This window comes from Euwallacea similis, chromosome 1 (genome assembly GCF_039881205.1).
Source record: "Euwallacea similis isolate ESF13 chromosome 1, ESF131.1, whole genome shotgun sequence".
Lineage (NCBI taxonomy): Eukaryota > Metazoa > Arthropoda > Insecta > Coleoptera > Curculionidae > Euwallacea > Euwallacea similis.
The window spans coordinates 4,737,073-4,752,307 of record NC_089609.1 but is presented as its reverse complement, the minus strand read 5'-3'; the positions used below and the strand labels follow the sequence as shown (position 1 = coordinate 4,752,307).

The 15,235-nt window shown below is 35.5% G+C and overlaps 1 long non-coding RNA gene across 11 annotated transcripts in view; it reads left to right on the top strand.

Moving 5' to 3' along the window:
- The window catches only part of LOC136412725 (uncharacterized), a 28,391-nt gene extending 14,342 nt beyond the window's left edge, over window positions 1-14,049 (top strand). For 7 of the 11 annotated variants that reach the window (XR_010752425.1, XR_010752427.1, XR_010752428.1 and 4 more), the window contains 5 exons: window positions 6,879-7,011; window positions 9,325-9,490; window positions 9,559-9,719; window positions 9,772-9,977; window positions 13,184-14,049. This is a non-coding gene — a long non-coding RNA (uncharacterized lncRNA). Of the gene's footprint in view, window positions 1-6,878; window positions 7,012-9,324; window positions 9,491-9,535; window positions 9,720-9,771; window positions 9,978-13,183 lie in introns of all 11 variants that reach the window. The other 4 variants (XR_010752429.1, XR_010752431.1, XR_010752430.1 and 1 more) reach the window with 4 other exon arrangements.
- The last annotated feature ends 1,186 nt before the right edge of the window (window positions 14,050-15,235 follow it).

The following is a 15,235-nucleotide window of genomic DNA, read 5'->3' as shown; positions in this document are numbered from 1 at the left end:
AAACTCTCTCACCTACCACGTTTGAAATTGAAGATCACAAACAAGACGTTGAAAACAAGGATTTAGAAGAGACCAAAGAGGAGGTACCAAAAGTTTTGCCAAAATTACGTGACAGAAGCATGCTAAAAAGACCTGATTACTTCGGAATTCCTGTAGCTATGTTTGCTGAATTTGAACCAACAAATTTCAGAGAAGCAGTTTCTTCAGAGAACTCACAAAACTGGATAAAAGCGATGGAGGAAGAGATGTGCTCTTTACAGAAAAATAATACGTGGCTACTGGTTGATGCACCAGAAGATAAGAAAGTTATAGGAAATCGTTGGGTCTATCGAACTAAGCACAATTCAGATGGAACAGGTGCTGATCGTTATAAAGCTCGCTTGGTCATAAAAGGGTATTTTCAAGAAAAAGATATCGACTACTCAGAAACTTTCAGTCCAGTGGCACGTTTTGATACTATCAGAACAGTGTTAAGTGTAGCAGCACGTGAAAAATTAAATTTAAGTCAATTTGACGTTAAATCAGCTTTTCTTTACGGCAGATTGGAAGAAGAAATTTACATGCAGCAGCCTGAAGGGTTTGAAGATGGGACAGAAAGAGTGTGTAAATTGAACAAAGGCCTATATGGACTAAAACAAGCCCCTAGATGTTGGAATCGGTCATTTAAAGATTTCCTCATACACTGTGGCTTAAGGGAGAGTAGTGCGGATTCATGTTTATTTTTCAAAGAAAGTAATGAAAATAAACTGCTACTACTTCTATACGTCGATGACGGCCTAATTGCAACAAATAGCCAAGAAGAAGCCAATCAACTTCTCAGTCAATTAACTTCCAGGTTTGAAGCAAAAATTACAAGAGAGGTAAACAATTATTTGGGAATTGAGATACATCAATTAATGGATGGTTCAATTTTTATCAATCAAGCTGGTTATGTTCAGAAAATTTTACATCGTTTTGGAATGCTGGAAGCAAACGCTGTATCAACTCCCATAGAAACTGGATGGAAAGCAACTAAATCTCCTGAAAAAGAAGACAATTTTCCATATAGAGAAATTGTGGGAAATCTAATGTATTTACAAGTAGTGACTAGACCTGACATTGCGTTTGCAATTGGTCTTGCCTCCAGAGCACTAGATAAACCGACGAAAGCGCATTGTCAACTTGTTAAAAGGATCCTCCGATATATAAAAGGAACAGAAGATGTTGGATTGCTTTATTCCAATACTGGAGACTTCATGACCTACAGCGACGCAGATTTCGCAGGAGATGTCGAGACCAGAAAATCTACTACAGGTTCATTGTGCCTCTATAGTGGTGCAGCGGTGACATGGCGTAGTAAAAAAACAGCAATGTGTTGCTCAATCTACTACGGAAGCGGAATATGTGAGCGCGGCTAGTGCGGCCAAAGATATGTTGTGGATGTTACGATTGCTAAGTGAAATTAGCGAGGCAAAACAGGAAAACACTTTGTACATGGATAATATGAGTGCGATAAAGTTAGCCAAAAACCCTGAGTTTCACGAACGTACTAAACATATAGATATTAGGTGTCATTTTATAAGAGATCTTTATGCTAAAAGTACAATAAAAATAGAGTACATTTCGTCGGAAATGCAAATCGCTGATTTGTTTACAAAGGCCTTAGCAAGACCAAGATTTAATTTTCTAAAAGGTAAATTAGGCTTAACAAGTTTCGAAAAAATTCTATCTTAGTGTTGTGTTGTTTATTGCTTTATTCTAGTTAAGTTTTAGGGAGAGTATTGAAGAAAGAAAACCTTAATTTGCCTAAAAGCAATAATATTGATAAGGCGGCCCGCCAAACGTATATGCGAGGTCAGCGTTTTTTAGTGTTCCTTTGGATGTGTGTTCTTTTTAAACAGTTAGTCCGTAATATATCGTGTTGTAATCAGGTGCTCCCTTTTTTCTTTTTCTCACCCACTGAAGTAACCCTCAACATGATTGATTTATTAGTGGTTTTTTAACACATTGACATGACTGCCCGAAACAACTCGGGGGTGATTTTGTCTAATTGAGATATGATGATGAGTGAATTCCCGGTTTGGGGAAGGTGTGAAAATGATTTTGAGAGAAAAGGGGGAATTGGGAAATTTTTGCAGGGGAAACTGGGGATTTTGATCCGGGTTAGAATTTCTTAAATTTTTAGGATTTCTTGCACAAGCCGGCAACACTGTACGGCACCGGGCCCAAAGAGGGCCCGGACAAAGTGACGGACGCGACGCAAAGTTACGTGGAGGCGATTGGCCTCCAGGTAACTTGGCGAGGAGTCGGCCAGTTTGGCCGACCCCTCTTTGGGGGTCTTCAACCTCGTTTTTCGGATTCGGCAGAACGACAACGTCGACATATCGGAGTCATCCCCTTAGAGAACGGGGGAACGCGGGAATTATTCATGGGGCCAGCATGAATAAGGCCTTTGTTCCCGGCGCTCTCCGAAAAGATGGCGGCGACATGCGCCGCTGCCGTTAACTGGTCTCGAATCCCGAGTAGAAGAAGACGAAGGGGGTCGTGAAAATCGCGAATGTCTATACGCTTGTTTCTTTGGAAGCGGTGGGTTTTTCGCGTGGCGCCATCTTTTAAGGGTTCGGAAAGGTAGTTAAAACGGTAAAAGACGAGAATGGGATAACCTCTCAGATCGTCACGAGTATTCCGAAAAAGTAAATAAAGATGTAAAATTTTGGACGTTAATTATTAAATAATAAGAAAATTGATTATCTGCGGGATTCAAGATCAGAAGATTGGGATCCAGAAATTTCCAGAGTGAGAAAAAGTAAAGAAATACTGGATTTTTGGATAATATTTACTCTAACAACGGAATTGGAAATGGTACCGTGGATGGGAAAATATTACAACAAAAAGGTAAATTAAGGACTTAAAAGCATACATTTCCAGAAAGCAAACAGAGGGAGTTATTAAAAAACAGAACACAGAAAGAAATGGTCTGGAACAAGTACCTTTTTGGTTAGGTTTACGAGCAGGAGATTAGTAGTGAGGGTCCTCAAAGGAAAACCTAAGAGGTTAGATCGAAAGTTTATCCTAGATCTTAGGAAGAAAGAAGGTGGGTTGCTCCACTGATTTGATATAAATAAGATACACCATTAAGATTATAGTGGATTTCCTCGACAGATCAACAATGACGAAGGAGCCAGAGGTAGACACACTTAACTTTATCCAAAATTTGTAAGGAAAGTTGGATTATTGCTCATATTCATCGATAGGAAAGACACATTTTTGAGTGGAGGACCGAAAAGAATCTAGGTTAAGAGCAAAAAGATACCAAGGTAGTACATTGTAGCTTTATCGAAGAATAGTGCTTTATTTATTTCTTCTTAGCGAAAAGGATATGATTTATAAGGGAAGGAAAGAGAGTCGTTACTTGGATACATGGAAATTTGAAAGACAAAAATTGGAAATTACAAGAACAGCAAAAGTGAAAATGATCGAAAAAGCTGACTGTGGCCGAGTAAAGGGAAAAAGAAAGGCAGCCAAAGTATTTTTTCACAAGGAAGGAGATATCGAGATTTGGAGAATTGCAAGTAAGTGGATTATTAGGAGATCGCTTTTTGTCTTAAGAGGAATAGGAATTTCCTAGTTATTTTGATGCATCAGAAGGAAATTTGATTAATTTAAAAGGAATTGTGTGAAAAATTGTCCCACAACTTATGGATTATTTTGGAATTGAATATTTGGAAAAATAGAGTGTTTAATTAGAGCACCGTACTACCGTAAAGGGTAATTTTATTTTGAATTTGTATGTCAGTACAGGAGGTAGGGTGCTTCATGGATATTTGGAAAATTCACCATTATAAGTATTATTTGACATAATTTGTTTAAAAGGTGAGATAACAGGTGTTATTATAAATTGAAAATTAGAATTTATTTGTATACACATAGTGAAAGTATATTATTTTTGAATTAGTAAATATTGTAGGAATTGTGAATTACATTATGATTATTATTTAAGTGTTAAGGATAGAAAGTAAACTGGATATATTATTTTTTATAGGAAAAAACTAGGTACATTTTTGTAAGTGTTGATATTTAATTTTTTAGATGATTTGAATATTTATACAAGATAGGAAATGATAGTGGTAAGGTACTAATAATTTTTGTGAGCATATAGAAATTATGTGTATAAACTCGAATTGTAAATTTGAAATTGTAGATGTATATGCTAAGTGAAGTAATTGTATTAAAATATTAGGTATTCATAGTAAGTAAAGGTAGGGAAATAGTACTGGATTTCTTAGGGTATTTTTCTTTTGAGGGAGTGGAAAAATGTACGAGAAACATGCAAACAGAAAGTAAAACTTCAAAGAAACTGGATAGGATAGCAATTAGGTGTGAAGGGTGGATGCGAAAGAAGAGTAGGAATTTAAACATAAGAATAGGACTTTATTTATTATATGGAAGGATAATACGAGCATTTGTAAGAAAAATGGGAATGAATGAGAAAGAATGTATATTAGAAAAGTAGAATTTGCCAGTAGGTCATTTATGTATTTATAGTTCATAAGAAAGTAAAGATTGTTACTTTTGAATTTTAACAGTAGAGGTGAGGAAGAACTTATGTATATTTGAGAGGTAAATAAGAGGAGCTTTAGAAGGAACAAATGAAAACGTACATTAAAATTAGTGATATTAATAAGGGTATTAGATAATTTACGGAAAACCTATTTGGAATGATAGAATAAGGGAAGTTATTACTTTATTATATTTTATTAGTATTAGTAAGTAGTGATTGTGAACTGGGAGCTTCTTAAAATTCCAGAAGAGCTTTTGCAGGAGCTAGAAAAGCTATTTGGGCAATTTTTCCTGGAAGATCTTTGGAAAAACACTGTTTTTTCAGGATAACTTGGGGAGTCTTGGACAAAATGGTGAACAGGATGTTTTGACTGAAATTGTGGAGTCAGGAAAATTGACTATGGGAAAAAACCGAGATTGTGGAGTCCTAAAAGGGGTCTAATTGGAACTAGGGATGATTAATTTAGAGGATTTAGGGATTCGGTGCTTTTAAAAATTTGTAAGAAGTTCAGGAAGGAAGGGAAATGGTCGGTGGAGATAAGATTTTTTCCTGAAAGAGGAGAACTGGAAAAAGACTTGGAGGAAAAAAGCATTAGGCAAGTGAAGCGAGAAGTAGAGATTGGAGTACGAAGGTGCAGTAGTCATTGTATAAGACAGGAGAGAAAAGACAACTAAGAAGATTGGTTTATTTCGAGGAGAGTGGGGAAAGTGATAGGATGAATTTGAACGATAAGGGGAAAGAGGTCTTCTTAAGAAGACATTAAAAGGAAGATGGATTATAGAACATTAGAGATTTTAAGGATTTTTAAAGAAATGGTCTTAATTATATCTAAATTAGAATACTATTTAGGGATAAGTAGGATATTTATTAGTTTTTAACTTTTGTAAATGTAACATTGAAAGAGACAGTTAAGGGGACAAAGAAGGGTAGGTCGACGTAGCCTTTTTAAAATGATAGGACGCTCCACATAATTTGCACACAAGTGGGCCAAGTGTGCAAATTATTGGGGTAACATTAAACTGGCACTAGCAGGTACTTTCACGGTTCTAAAGGATTTATTAGAACTGGGAAAGTTGCGACGGTAGAGACAAAAAGAGGTGGCGAGTTTGCTAGTTTGTGTTTCTATGCTTTTGAAGAAACACGGGAAAGTATTTTATATTTGTGCGTTTTATACATTATTTTTAAATCGAAGAATTTTTTCACGAGTGCTTTGGTCTTTCGTTAGAGAGATTATCATTTTATTTTAATTATACATGGTGTCGGGGAAATAACTTCGGAATAGGAAAGAGGAAGAAGATTCGTAAACGTAACTATTTTGATTTCTTTGGAAAAAGAGAGACACATTTGAAGAATTGGCAATGTGTCTTTTAGTTTGTTTCATTTGGATACTTGTTTAGAAAAGGAGAAATCAAAGTAGGAAAGTTATTTCCCTAACACTCCGTACAATTAGGATAAGTGGGTGTCATCGTTAGTTACTTGTGAAGGACGACGAAATTAATATTAAATTGCAACATTGCTTTTATAAGCAAGGAGACGAGGAAGTAACGAAAAGAAAGAGGACGGGATGATTCCCGCGCATTTTCGGAAGTTATCGTACCGAGGGAACCATCAGAACCGACATCTGCACCGAAAATTGACGTTCGAAGTTTGCACGAGAGAAACGGAAGACGAAAAGTAGGTCGCGAGGAACGCATCGCGTAGCTCGACCATTTTCTGTCAAAAAGAACTTTTTGACAGAGCGGAGAGAGGTTACGTCGCCATATTTACTTTGTATTTCGAAGACGTTAAGGCGTATGACTAATTTTTAACAAAATTAGTCTAATCGTTCGACAAATGAACAATAATTGTAGAAAATGTCGTCCATTCACTTGAACGTACAAATTTACCAGAACTCCGATACTTTCGAAGACATCGCGGAGAACCGGTGGGGTGGTAACTGCACACTGCTCAAATTCGTCCTTTGAGACTTTGATTAGGTGTGCTTACGGTGTAAAAGTGTTATTTTATAAAACTGGGAACAAGAAGCAACCCACCCAGGGGCGTCAGGCGTGGGGGCCGAGGTGGGTAAATATGCTCGGTACTGGAACTTATCAAAGGAATGACTACATTCTCGAAGACAAACTAAGGTTATTCGAGCTGTGGATGAAGGAATTTGTCTAACAAGTAAAGCAGCTTTTTGATAAAGATCAAATTGTTTTGAGTCTTATATTCTGAGGTCATGTAGTGAGATTTGCCACGATGAAATGTAAAGATTCCAAAGTTCTCGTGTTTAAGGATGTTGAATATTAAATTCTTCGTGGAAACTTAAGTGCTACAGTAGCCTCTCTTTTCCTTCCAGGACAAGAACTGCAGCCAAAGGATGCGAAATTGTGTGTGTGTGTGTCTACCTCGAATGCAGCGATAAAGATGGTGTGATCTGGGAAAGTGCAAGGTGTCCAGTAAAGAAAGTATTCCCGAAGGCAACAGAAAAGGTAGGAATTTAAAATTTTTATTGTGTCAGATTTGAGGGTTAAGCAGTTGAAGAAAATAATATTGAAAAGAATTGGAAAGAGTATTCTAACAGGGTGTTAATATGAAAACGAACCACCTCTGATATTTCTGGGGTTATAGGAAAAGTGTAAATATACAAAAATAAGTGGATTTTATTTTCAAAAGGACTTTCTTTTGGGGTTTTGTATTAAATTGCAAGTACTTTTTAGCAGAGGTGGAAACAACCACTAAGATTTTAAATAGGTGAAGTGATACCTAATTTTTTAAAGAATTTTTTGTCTTTTTATTAAAAGTTTTGGGGAGAAATGATATTTAAACCGTAAAGAAGCTTCGTTACTAAATGTTTTAGGAAAATTAATGTTTAAACAGTAAAGAAGTTTCATTAAGAAAGGTTTTTGGGAAAAATGATGTCTAAACAGTAAAGAAGCTTCGTTACTAAATGTTTTGGGAAAAAGATGTTTCCTTATTAAAGGTATCAAAGAAAAATTGTTTATTAAGATGTTAATTATTCCAAAGGGCCTTTATTATTTGTGGAATAAGAATAAAGTGAATTGTTTTTAAAGTTTGATATTTATCGAAGCTTTCACTCGAATTTGCTTGCATGCAGTTATAATTTTTGCAGGTAAGATTGCTTAAGGTTTTTGTGATTTATGATACAGCTTTTATCTGGATTTGTTCTTTTGCTTTTTTGTAGCAGGACTTTAAGAGTACATAGAATAATTACTGGGAAGAACATTTCAAACCAACATAGGCTCGTAAACGTTTTGTTTTGAAGATTTCGGGTGTGGAAAATTTTAGAACAATGAGGTTATTTTTATTTATAACCTTCTTAAATTAAAATTACGTAAGTACGCTTAAAGTTTTGTTACAAAAAAGTGGGCCACAGTATTTAGCTTAGTATTGCATGGATGTGTTTTTATTATTGCAAGTTCTAAAATTGAAGGAATTCTAACCTAGATGAGGATTCGCGGTTTTTTTTGCGACGTTGCCAGTTCCTCCCTTTTCTCCCAAAACGAAAATGAACGATTTAATTTTCATTTGATCTTTGAATTTCACGGTTAAATAGCACATTTAACAAATTAATTGCTCAGGGAAATTATTTATCATCATATTTTAAATAGGAAAAACCATCCCCGAGGTGTTTCGGGCAGTAAACGTGTTAAAAAACACCTAATAAACGGAAGATGTATCAATTGTTACTATTGGGTCATGAATATTTGTATTTACTCGATTTAAATAGATCTTTTGACAATTATTATGAAAATTTCGAAACAGAAACACGTGTAGTAAAGGATACCGATGAAGGAACGGTAATAATTGATACATGATCGATTTATTAGTGGTTTTTTAACACATTTACTGCCCGAAACACCTCTGGGGTGGTTTTGTCTATTTGAGATATGATGATAAATGAATTCCCGGAACAGGGAATTTGGGGAAGGTTTGAAAATATGATTTTTTATTTTGAGAGAAAAGGGGAGAATTGGGAACTGTTGGCAGAGGAAACTGGGGATTTTGATCCGGGTTAGAATATCTTAAAATTTTAGGATTTCTTGCACAAGCCGGCAACACTGTACGACACCGGGCCCAAAGAGGGCCCGGCAAAGTGACAGACGCGACGCAAAGTTACGTGGAGGCGATTGGCCTCCAGGTAACCTGGCGAGGAGTCGGCCACTTTGGACCGACCCCTCTTTGGGGGTCTTCACCCTCGTTTTTCGGATTCGGCAGAACGACACCGTCGAGAACACATCGGAGCCATCCCCTAGAAAGCGGGGGAACGCGGGAATCTTTCATGGGGCCAGCATGAAAGATGCCTTAGTTCCCGGCACTTTCCGATAAGATGGCGGCGACATGCGTCGTTGCCGTTAACTGGTCTCGAATCCCGAGTAGATGAAGACGGTGGGAATCGGCAAAAACGCGAATGTCTATACACTTGTTTCTTTGGAAGCGGTGGGTTTTTCGCGTGGCTCCATCTTTTAAGGGTTCGGAAAGGAAGTTAAAACGGTAAAAGACGAGAACGGGATAACCTCTCGGATCGTCACGAGTATTCCGAAAAAGTAAATAAAGATTGAAAATTTTGGACGTTAATTTATTAAAAAATAAAAGAATCGATGATCTACGGGATTCGAGATGAGAAGATTGGGATCCACAAATTTACAGCGTAAGAAAAAGTAAAGAAATACCGGAATTTTGGATAATATTTACTGGAACAGTGGAATTCGAAATGGAAACGTGGATGGGGAAATATTACAAAGAAAGAGGTAAATTAAAGACCTAAAAGCAAACATTTACAGGAAGCAAACGGAGGGGCTCACGGAAAAACAGAACACAGAAAGAAAGGGTCTGGAGCAAATACCTTTTAGGTTAGGTTTACGAGCACCAGATTAGTAGTGAGGTTCTTCAACAGAAAACCCAGCAGGAAGGATCGAACATTTAACCTACAAATTAGGAAGAAAGAAGGTGGGTTGCCCCACAGTTTTGACATAAAATGATGGAACCATTAAGATCATAGTGGATTTCCTCGACAGATCACCAATGACGGAGGGGCCAGAGATATAGACAAGGAACTTTACCAAAAACTTGTATCGAAAGTTGGATTATTGCCCAAATTCAAGGATAGGAAGGATAGATTTTTCACCGGAGTAGTCGGATTCAAAAGAACTTAAGTTAAGGGCAAAAAGATAGCAAGGTAGTACTTTGTAGTTTTATCGAAGGACAGTGGTTTATTTATTTCCTCTTAGCAAAAAGAATAAGATTTATAAGGGAAGGAAAGAGGAAGCTCACCAGATGGATACATGGAACTTTGGCAAGAGAGAAGTAGGAAATTACGAGAACAGCAAAAGTGAAAATGATCGAAGAAGCTGACTGGGGCCCAGGAAAGGGAAAAAGATAAGGGCCAAAGTATTTTTTCACAAGGAAGGAGATTTTGAGATTTGGAGGATTGCAAGTAAGTGGAACATTACGAGATTGCTTTCTTATGTTAAGAAGAATAGGAATTTGCTTGTAGTTAATAAGTAATTTGTGAGTTTAATTTTGAAAGTTAATTAAGAATTTTCTAGTGTCTAGTGATGTATCAGAAAGATATTTGATTAATTTAAAAGGAAATGTGTGAAAAATTGTACCATAACTTATGGATTGTGGATGGACTTGTGGAATTGTAATTTGAGAAAGTAGAGTATTTAATTGGGGCACCATATTACTGTAAAGGGTGATTTTATTTGGAACTTGTAACTTAGCAAAGTAGATAGGGTGTTTGATTGATATTTGGAAGTGTAAGGTGAAAGATTCACCATTATAAGTATTATTAGAAATAATTGAGGATTAGATTTTATTTATATAAACATAGGAAAAGTATATTATTTTTAAATTAGTAGATATTGTAGGAATTGTGAATTACATTGTGATTATTATTTAAGTGTTAGGGATAAAGATGTAGTACTTTAGAATAGAAAGTAAATTGGATGTATTATTTTTTATAGGAAAAACTAGGTACATGATTTGTAATTGTTTAGAAGATTTGAATATTTATATCAGATAGGAAAGCATAGTGTAAAGGTACTGATGATTTTTGTGAAGGTACAGGAATTATGTATTTGAAATTGTCGATGCATATGTTAGGTGAAGTAATTCTGTTAAGATATTAGGGGTATTCATAGTAAGTTTAAGTAGGGACATAGGATAGGACTTTTTAGGGAATTTTTCTTTTGAGGGAGGGAATGTAGGTGGAAAAATGTAACAGAAACATGCACATAGAATGCAAAACTGGAGAGAAATTGGAAAAGATAGGAATTAGAAGTAAATGGTGGGTGCGAAAGAAGAGGAGGGATTTAAACATAAGAATAGGACTTTATTTATTATATGGAAGGATAACTTGAGCATATGTAAGAAAAGTGGGAAGGAATGTATATTGGAAAAGTAGAATTTGCCAGTAGGTCATTTGTAGTTAATAAGAAAGTAAAGATTATTTCTTGTGAATTTCAAGGATAAGAGTAAGAAAGTACATGTATTTCAGAGGGAAGTAATTAGAGCTTTTAGAAGGAACATGTAAATTAAAATTAGTGATATTTATAAGGGTATTAGGTAACTTGTGAGAAACACGTTTGGAGGGATAGAATAAGGGAAGTTGCATTATTATATTTAATTAGTGTTAGTATGTAGTCATTAGATATGTGTCAGCTAGGAGCTTCCTAAAATTGTAGAGGAACTTTAGGGCGTAGAAAAGCCATTTGAGGAATTTTTCCCGGAGGATATTTGGAAAAAGTCTGTTTTTAAGGATAACTTGGGGATCCTTGGACAAAATGGTGAACGAAATTTATTCACCGAAATTGTGAGGTCTTAGAAAGGATGTAACCGGAATTAAGGAAGAAGAACTTGGGAGATTTAGCAAAGGGGAAGATTTGAAAGAGGCTTAGGAAGGGGCCGGAACTGGTGAAGGGAGATAAGATTTATTCTGAAAGATGAGGAAAACTGGAAAAAGACTTGGAAGAAAAAAGCATTTCCAGCAGTGGACAAGTCAAGTGAGAAGTAGAGATTGGAGCACTGTGGTGCAGTATTCATTGGAGAAGAGAAGAGATAAGAAAAAAGGTGGAAAATATGATTGGTTTATTTTGAGTATAGTGGGCAAAGTGATAAGATGAATTTAAACGATATAGCGAATAAGGTCTTCTTAAGAAAGCATTGAAAGGAAGATGAATTTGAACGATTTTTAAAGAAATGGTCTTAATTGTTTTTAAATTAAGATATTGTGTACATACGATAATATTTTTATAGCGTTAATTATGTATAAGTAGGATATTTATGTAGACTGAAGGGGCCTTTTTAGGAAGCCTCACATAATTTGCACACAAGTGGGCCAAGTGTGCAAATTATTGGGGTATTATTAAACTGGCACTACTAGTAGGTACTTTTACGGTTCTAAAGGATTTATTAGAACTGGGAAAGTTAAGAAAAAGAGAGGTAGGGAATTGTTCGTTTACTTTTCCAAATTTGTACTACATTTTATGATTGATTAGTATTTTATACTGCGTTTCCTATAGTAGTAGATTCTTTGTGTAGTTCACGTACTGTGTGGGTGAGATATAACTTGTATTATTTTAGAAATTTATTAGTGCTTTAGTCTTGTGTGAAATAGACTATTAGGACGTAGGTTCTACTTGAATTGTACAGGGTATAGGGAAATAACTTTGTCAAATTTAACCGACGATCGAGAACATTATTTGGAACGAAGAGTTCTTTTGAACAGGAAAGAGAAACGTTTGTAAATTGAGGAATTATTATTTAGAATTAGAAAATTAGAACGGCTAACCGGAACTAACCACGATTAAAATAGGAAGTAGAAAAGTAGCAAAGTTATTTCCCCAACACTGTACATTTACTGTACGTGTATAATTCTTGGCGGGTTTCGATTGACGAATTTTAGGTTAGCATTAGCAGTCAGCCGTGGTAATTTACACGAGAGAAATAGAAGATGAGAAGTAAGTCGCAATTCGATCATGCGATTTGGAATGACAGAGTGGAGTGAGGTTATATTAATTTATTTATTACTATTTTTAAGTTTGAAGATTTCGATTGAAAATTTAGACAATTTTTTAAGAAAAGCGGTCTAATTGTTTAAAACATTGATAATAATTGTGGAAAATGCGGTCCACTAATTTGAAAGTTGAAGTTTACCAGAACTTTGATACTTTTGAAGACATTGTCGAGAACTTGTGTGGGGTGATAATTGCACACTGCCCCAATTCGTTTCTTGGGGCTTTGATTACGTGTGTCGATTGTCTCGGAAGTAATTTTTGAAAACTGGGGACAAGAAGTAACCCATTGGTGTAAATTGGAATTGGTCGAAGGATTCCAGATAACATTCTCGAAGATGAACTGAGGTTATACGAGTCATGGCTCCATCACCTGGGACATAACCCCATCGTACTTTGTCAGGGTGTGCGGATGAAGGTATTTGTGGAACAAGTAAAGGTGCCTTTGGAAGTATTTGAGGATTATTTGTATTTTAGATTTGCATAGTTTGAGAATTTGCACATTCCGAGCTATGAAAGTAGGTATTATGACTGAGGAGTGTTGGGAATGATGGATTCAGAAGATTATTATGTGTATTATGTGGTGTCTCATTGAACTAGGTGCAATGAATTGTCATTGTTTCAGATTCCGAAGGATGAAGTACTCGGAACACTTGCATTTGGTGATAGGTGCCAGGAGATAAGTCGAGGGGACAATGTCTTCAAGAAAGCATTGGAGGTTTGAAGCTCCTTAATTAATTTTGTGAGAAAACAGATGAAATGCATACAGTAACTGAGAAAGGAAAAGGGAGAAATGGAAGGATCCAATGGTAGGTAAGTGATAAAAGTAAGAAGTAGTGATAGGTCGAGGGATTTGAGAAGAAGAGTATTTTGTGAGGAACGAAAAGTGAATTGTACTTTTTCCTCTAAATTTGAGAGTCGAGTAGATGTGTAATTGGTACTCGAGCAGTACAGTTTGTGATATTGTGTGGTTCTTTAGCATTGCTCATGGCTCGTGTAAGTAGAAATGGTGGATTCTTTTGAATTGTAAAAGGGGTTAAGGGATAAATAAATGGAAAGATTTGAAAGTACATTGCAGGGTACTAGTTTCTTAATGAATTTTTGAGAGAAACATATGAATTTAGTAAAAGTGCAAAGAAACTTTTCGTTCCTAGATAGGAAATGAGTGTATTTTCGATTTTATGATTATGAAAAGTGTTATTTTTGATAAAAGATGAAATTTAAAATTGAAATAACTAATTTTCTATGGTTTATGTATTATTTAACTGATTTTTGATAACATTTCTGTTTATAATTTACTAACTGGATAGTATATTTATTAAATTTGTAACTCTTTTTGTATTACTTTTGATGACTCGAAAGAGTACTTGTCGAGGTGATACATTGGAGTGGTGGTATATTTGGTAACTGTATATTATTTATTATTATTATTATTTTTTAAGAAGCTTTTAGAACTAAAAGAAGGGTGTTTCTTCTGACTGCAACTAATAAAAGCAGAATTGAAGGATTTTGTGTGAGATTATTTCTAAACCTGTTACCCGACGAATAGGAAAGTGGTCTTTTGGGATTGGGGAGAGGATTGTCTTATTTTGTGGAAATGTAGTAACTTTTTATAGGTATTGTCTATATTTTTGGAAACATTCCCCGCAGTATTATGACTGATTTAGAGCTTGTACTTTGATATTTTGTATTTATTTATTGGATATTATTGGTTTTTCTATGAATGAAGAAGATACATGGTCTGCATTATATGTATTATATTGAGAGATGAGTAAAGTGTGAATAAAGACATGTACTCTTATTTATAATTAGAGGATAGTTTAGATATTTAAAAAAAAGTGACACATTAAAGGGTGGTATATATTGATTATTAAATTGGATTTTGAGGGTCAGGGTGCACTGTGGAAATTTGGGGATGTAGGGAAGACAGAGAAACTAAAGTAATTTGTATTTTTCTGATTTGACTGTCTTTTGAGAAATTGAATAACTTTGAATTTTGAAGTAAAGGGGAGATTATTCTTTGACTTAAAGTGTGTAGTAGATTTAGGGGGACATTTCCAGTGTGATTTTGAATTTTTTAGATTTTCACGGGTGTTAGTATTAATTTGTAATTATTTAGATAGAACTATTGAGATAATTTTTATATTTCGTTATTTCTGAGATGATGTATTTTTTATTTATTTGTCTGATACTGCGGGGAAAGAGATTAGATGATTTGGAAAGTATTTTAAAAAAGGGACATTCTTGGGGAAATTAAGGATTCTACTAATAAAAGGGGATAGAAGGAGATGGGAGGATTAAGGGACATTATGGAGGGGAATTGGGGGTATTACTAATAAAGGGGGCTGAGGGATAAGGGACAGGAGTATTTGGATACTATAAAAAAAGGATGAGGGACAGGAGTATGGGAACATTAAAAAAAAGGGATGAGGAAGAGGAGTATGGGAACATTATAAAAAGGAGATGAGGGATGGGAGTATTTGGATATTATAGAAGAGGGATAAGGGGCAGGAGTATGGGAACATTTTAGAAAAGGGATGAGGGATGGGAGTACACGGAATAAGGATGAAGGATAAGAGTGTATTAAAAGGGGATGGAAGAGATTAAGAGGAAGGATAAAGGGGGGACTAGAAAGGGATGAGAGATAAGGTGAGTATTATGAAGGAGCAGAGAGGAT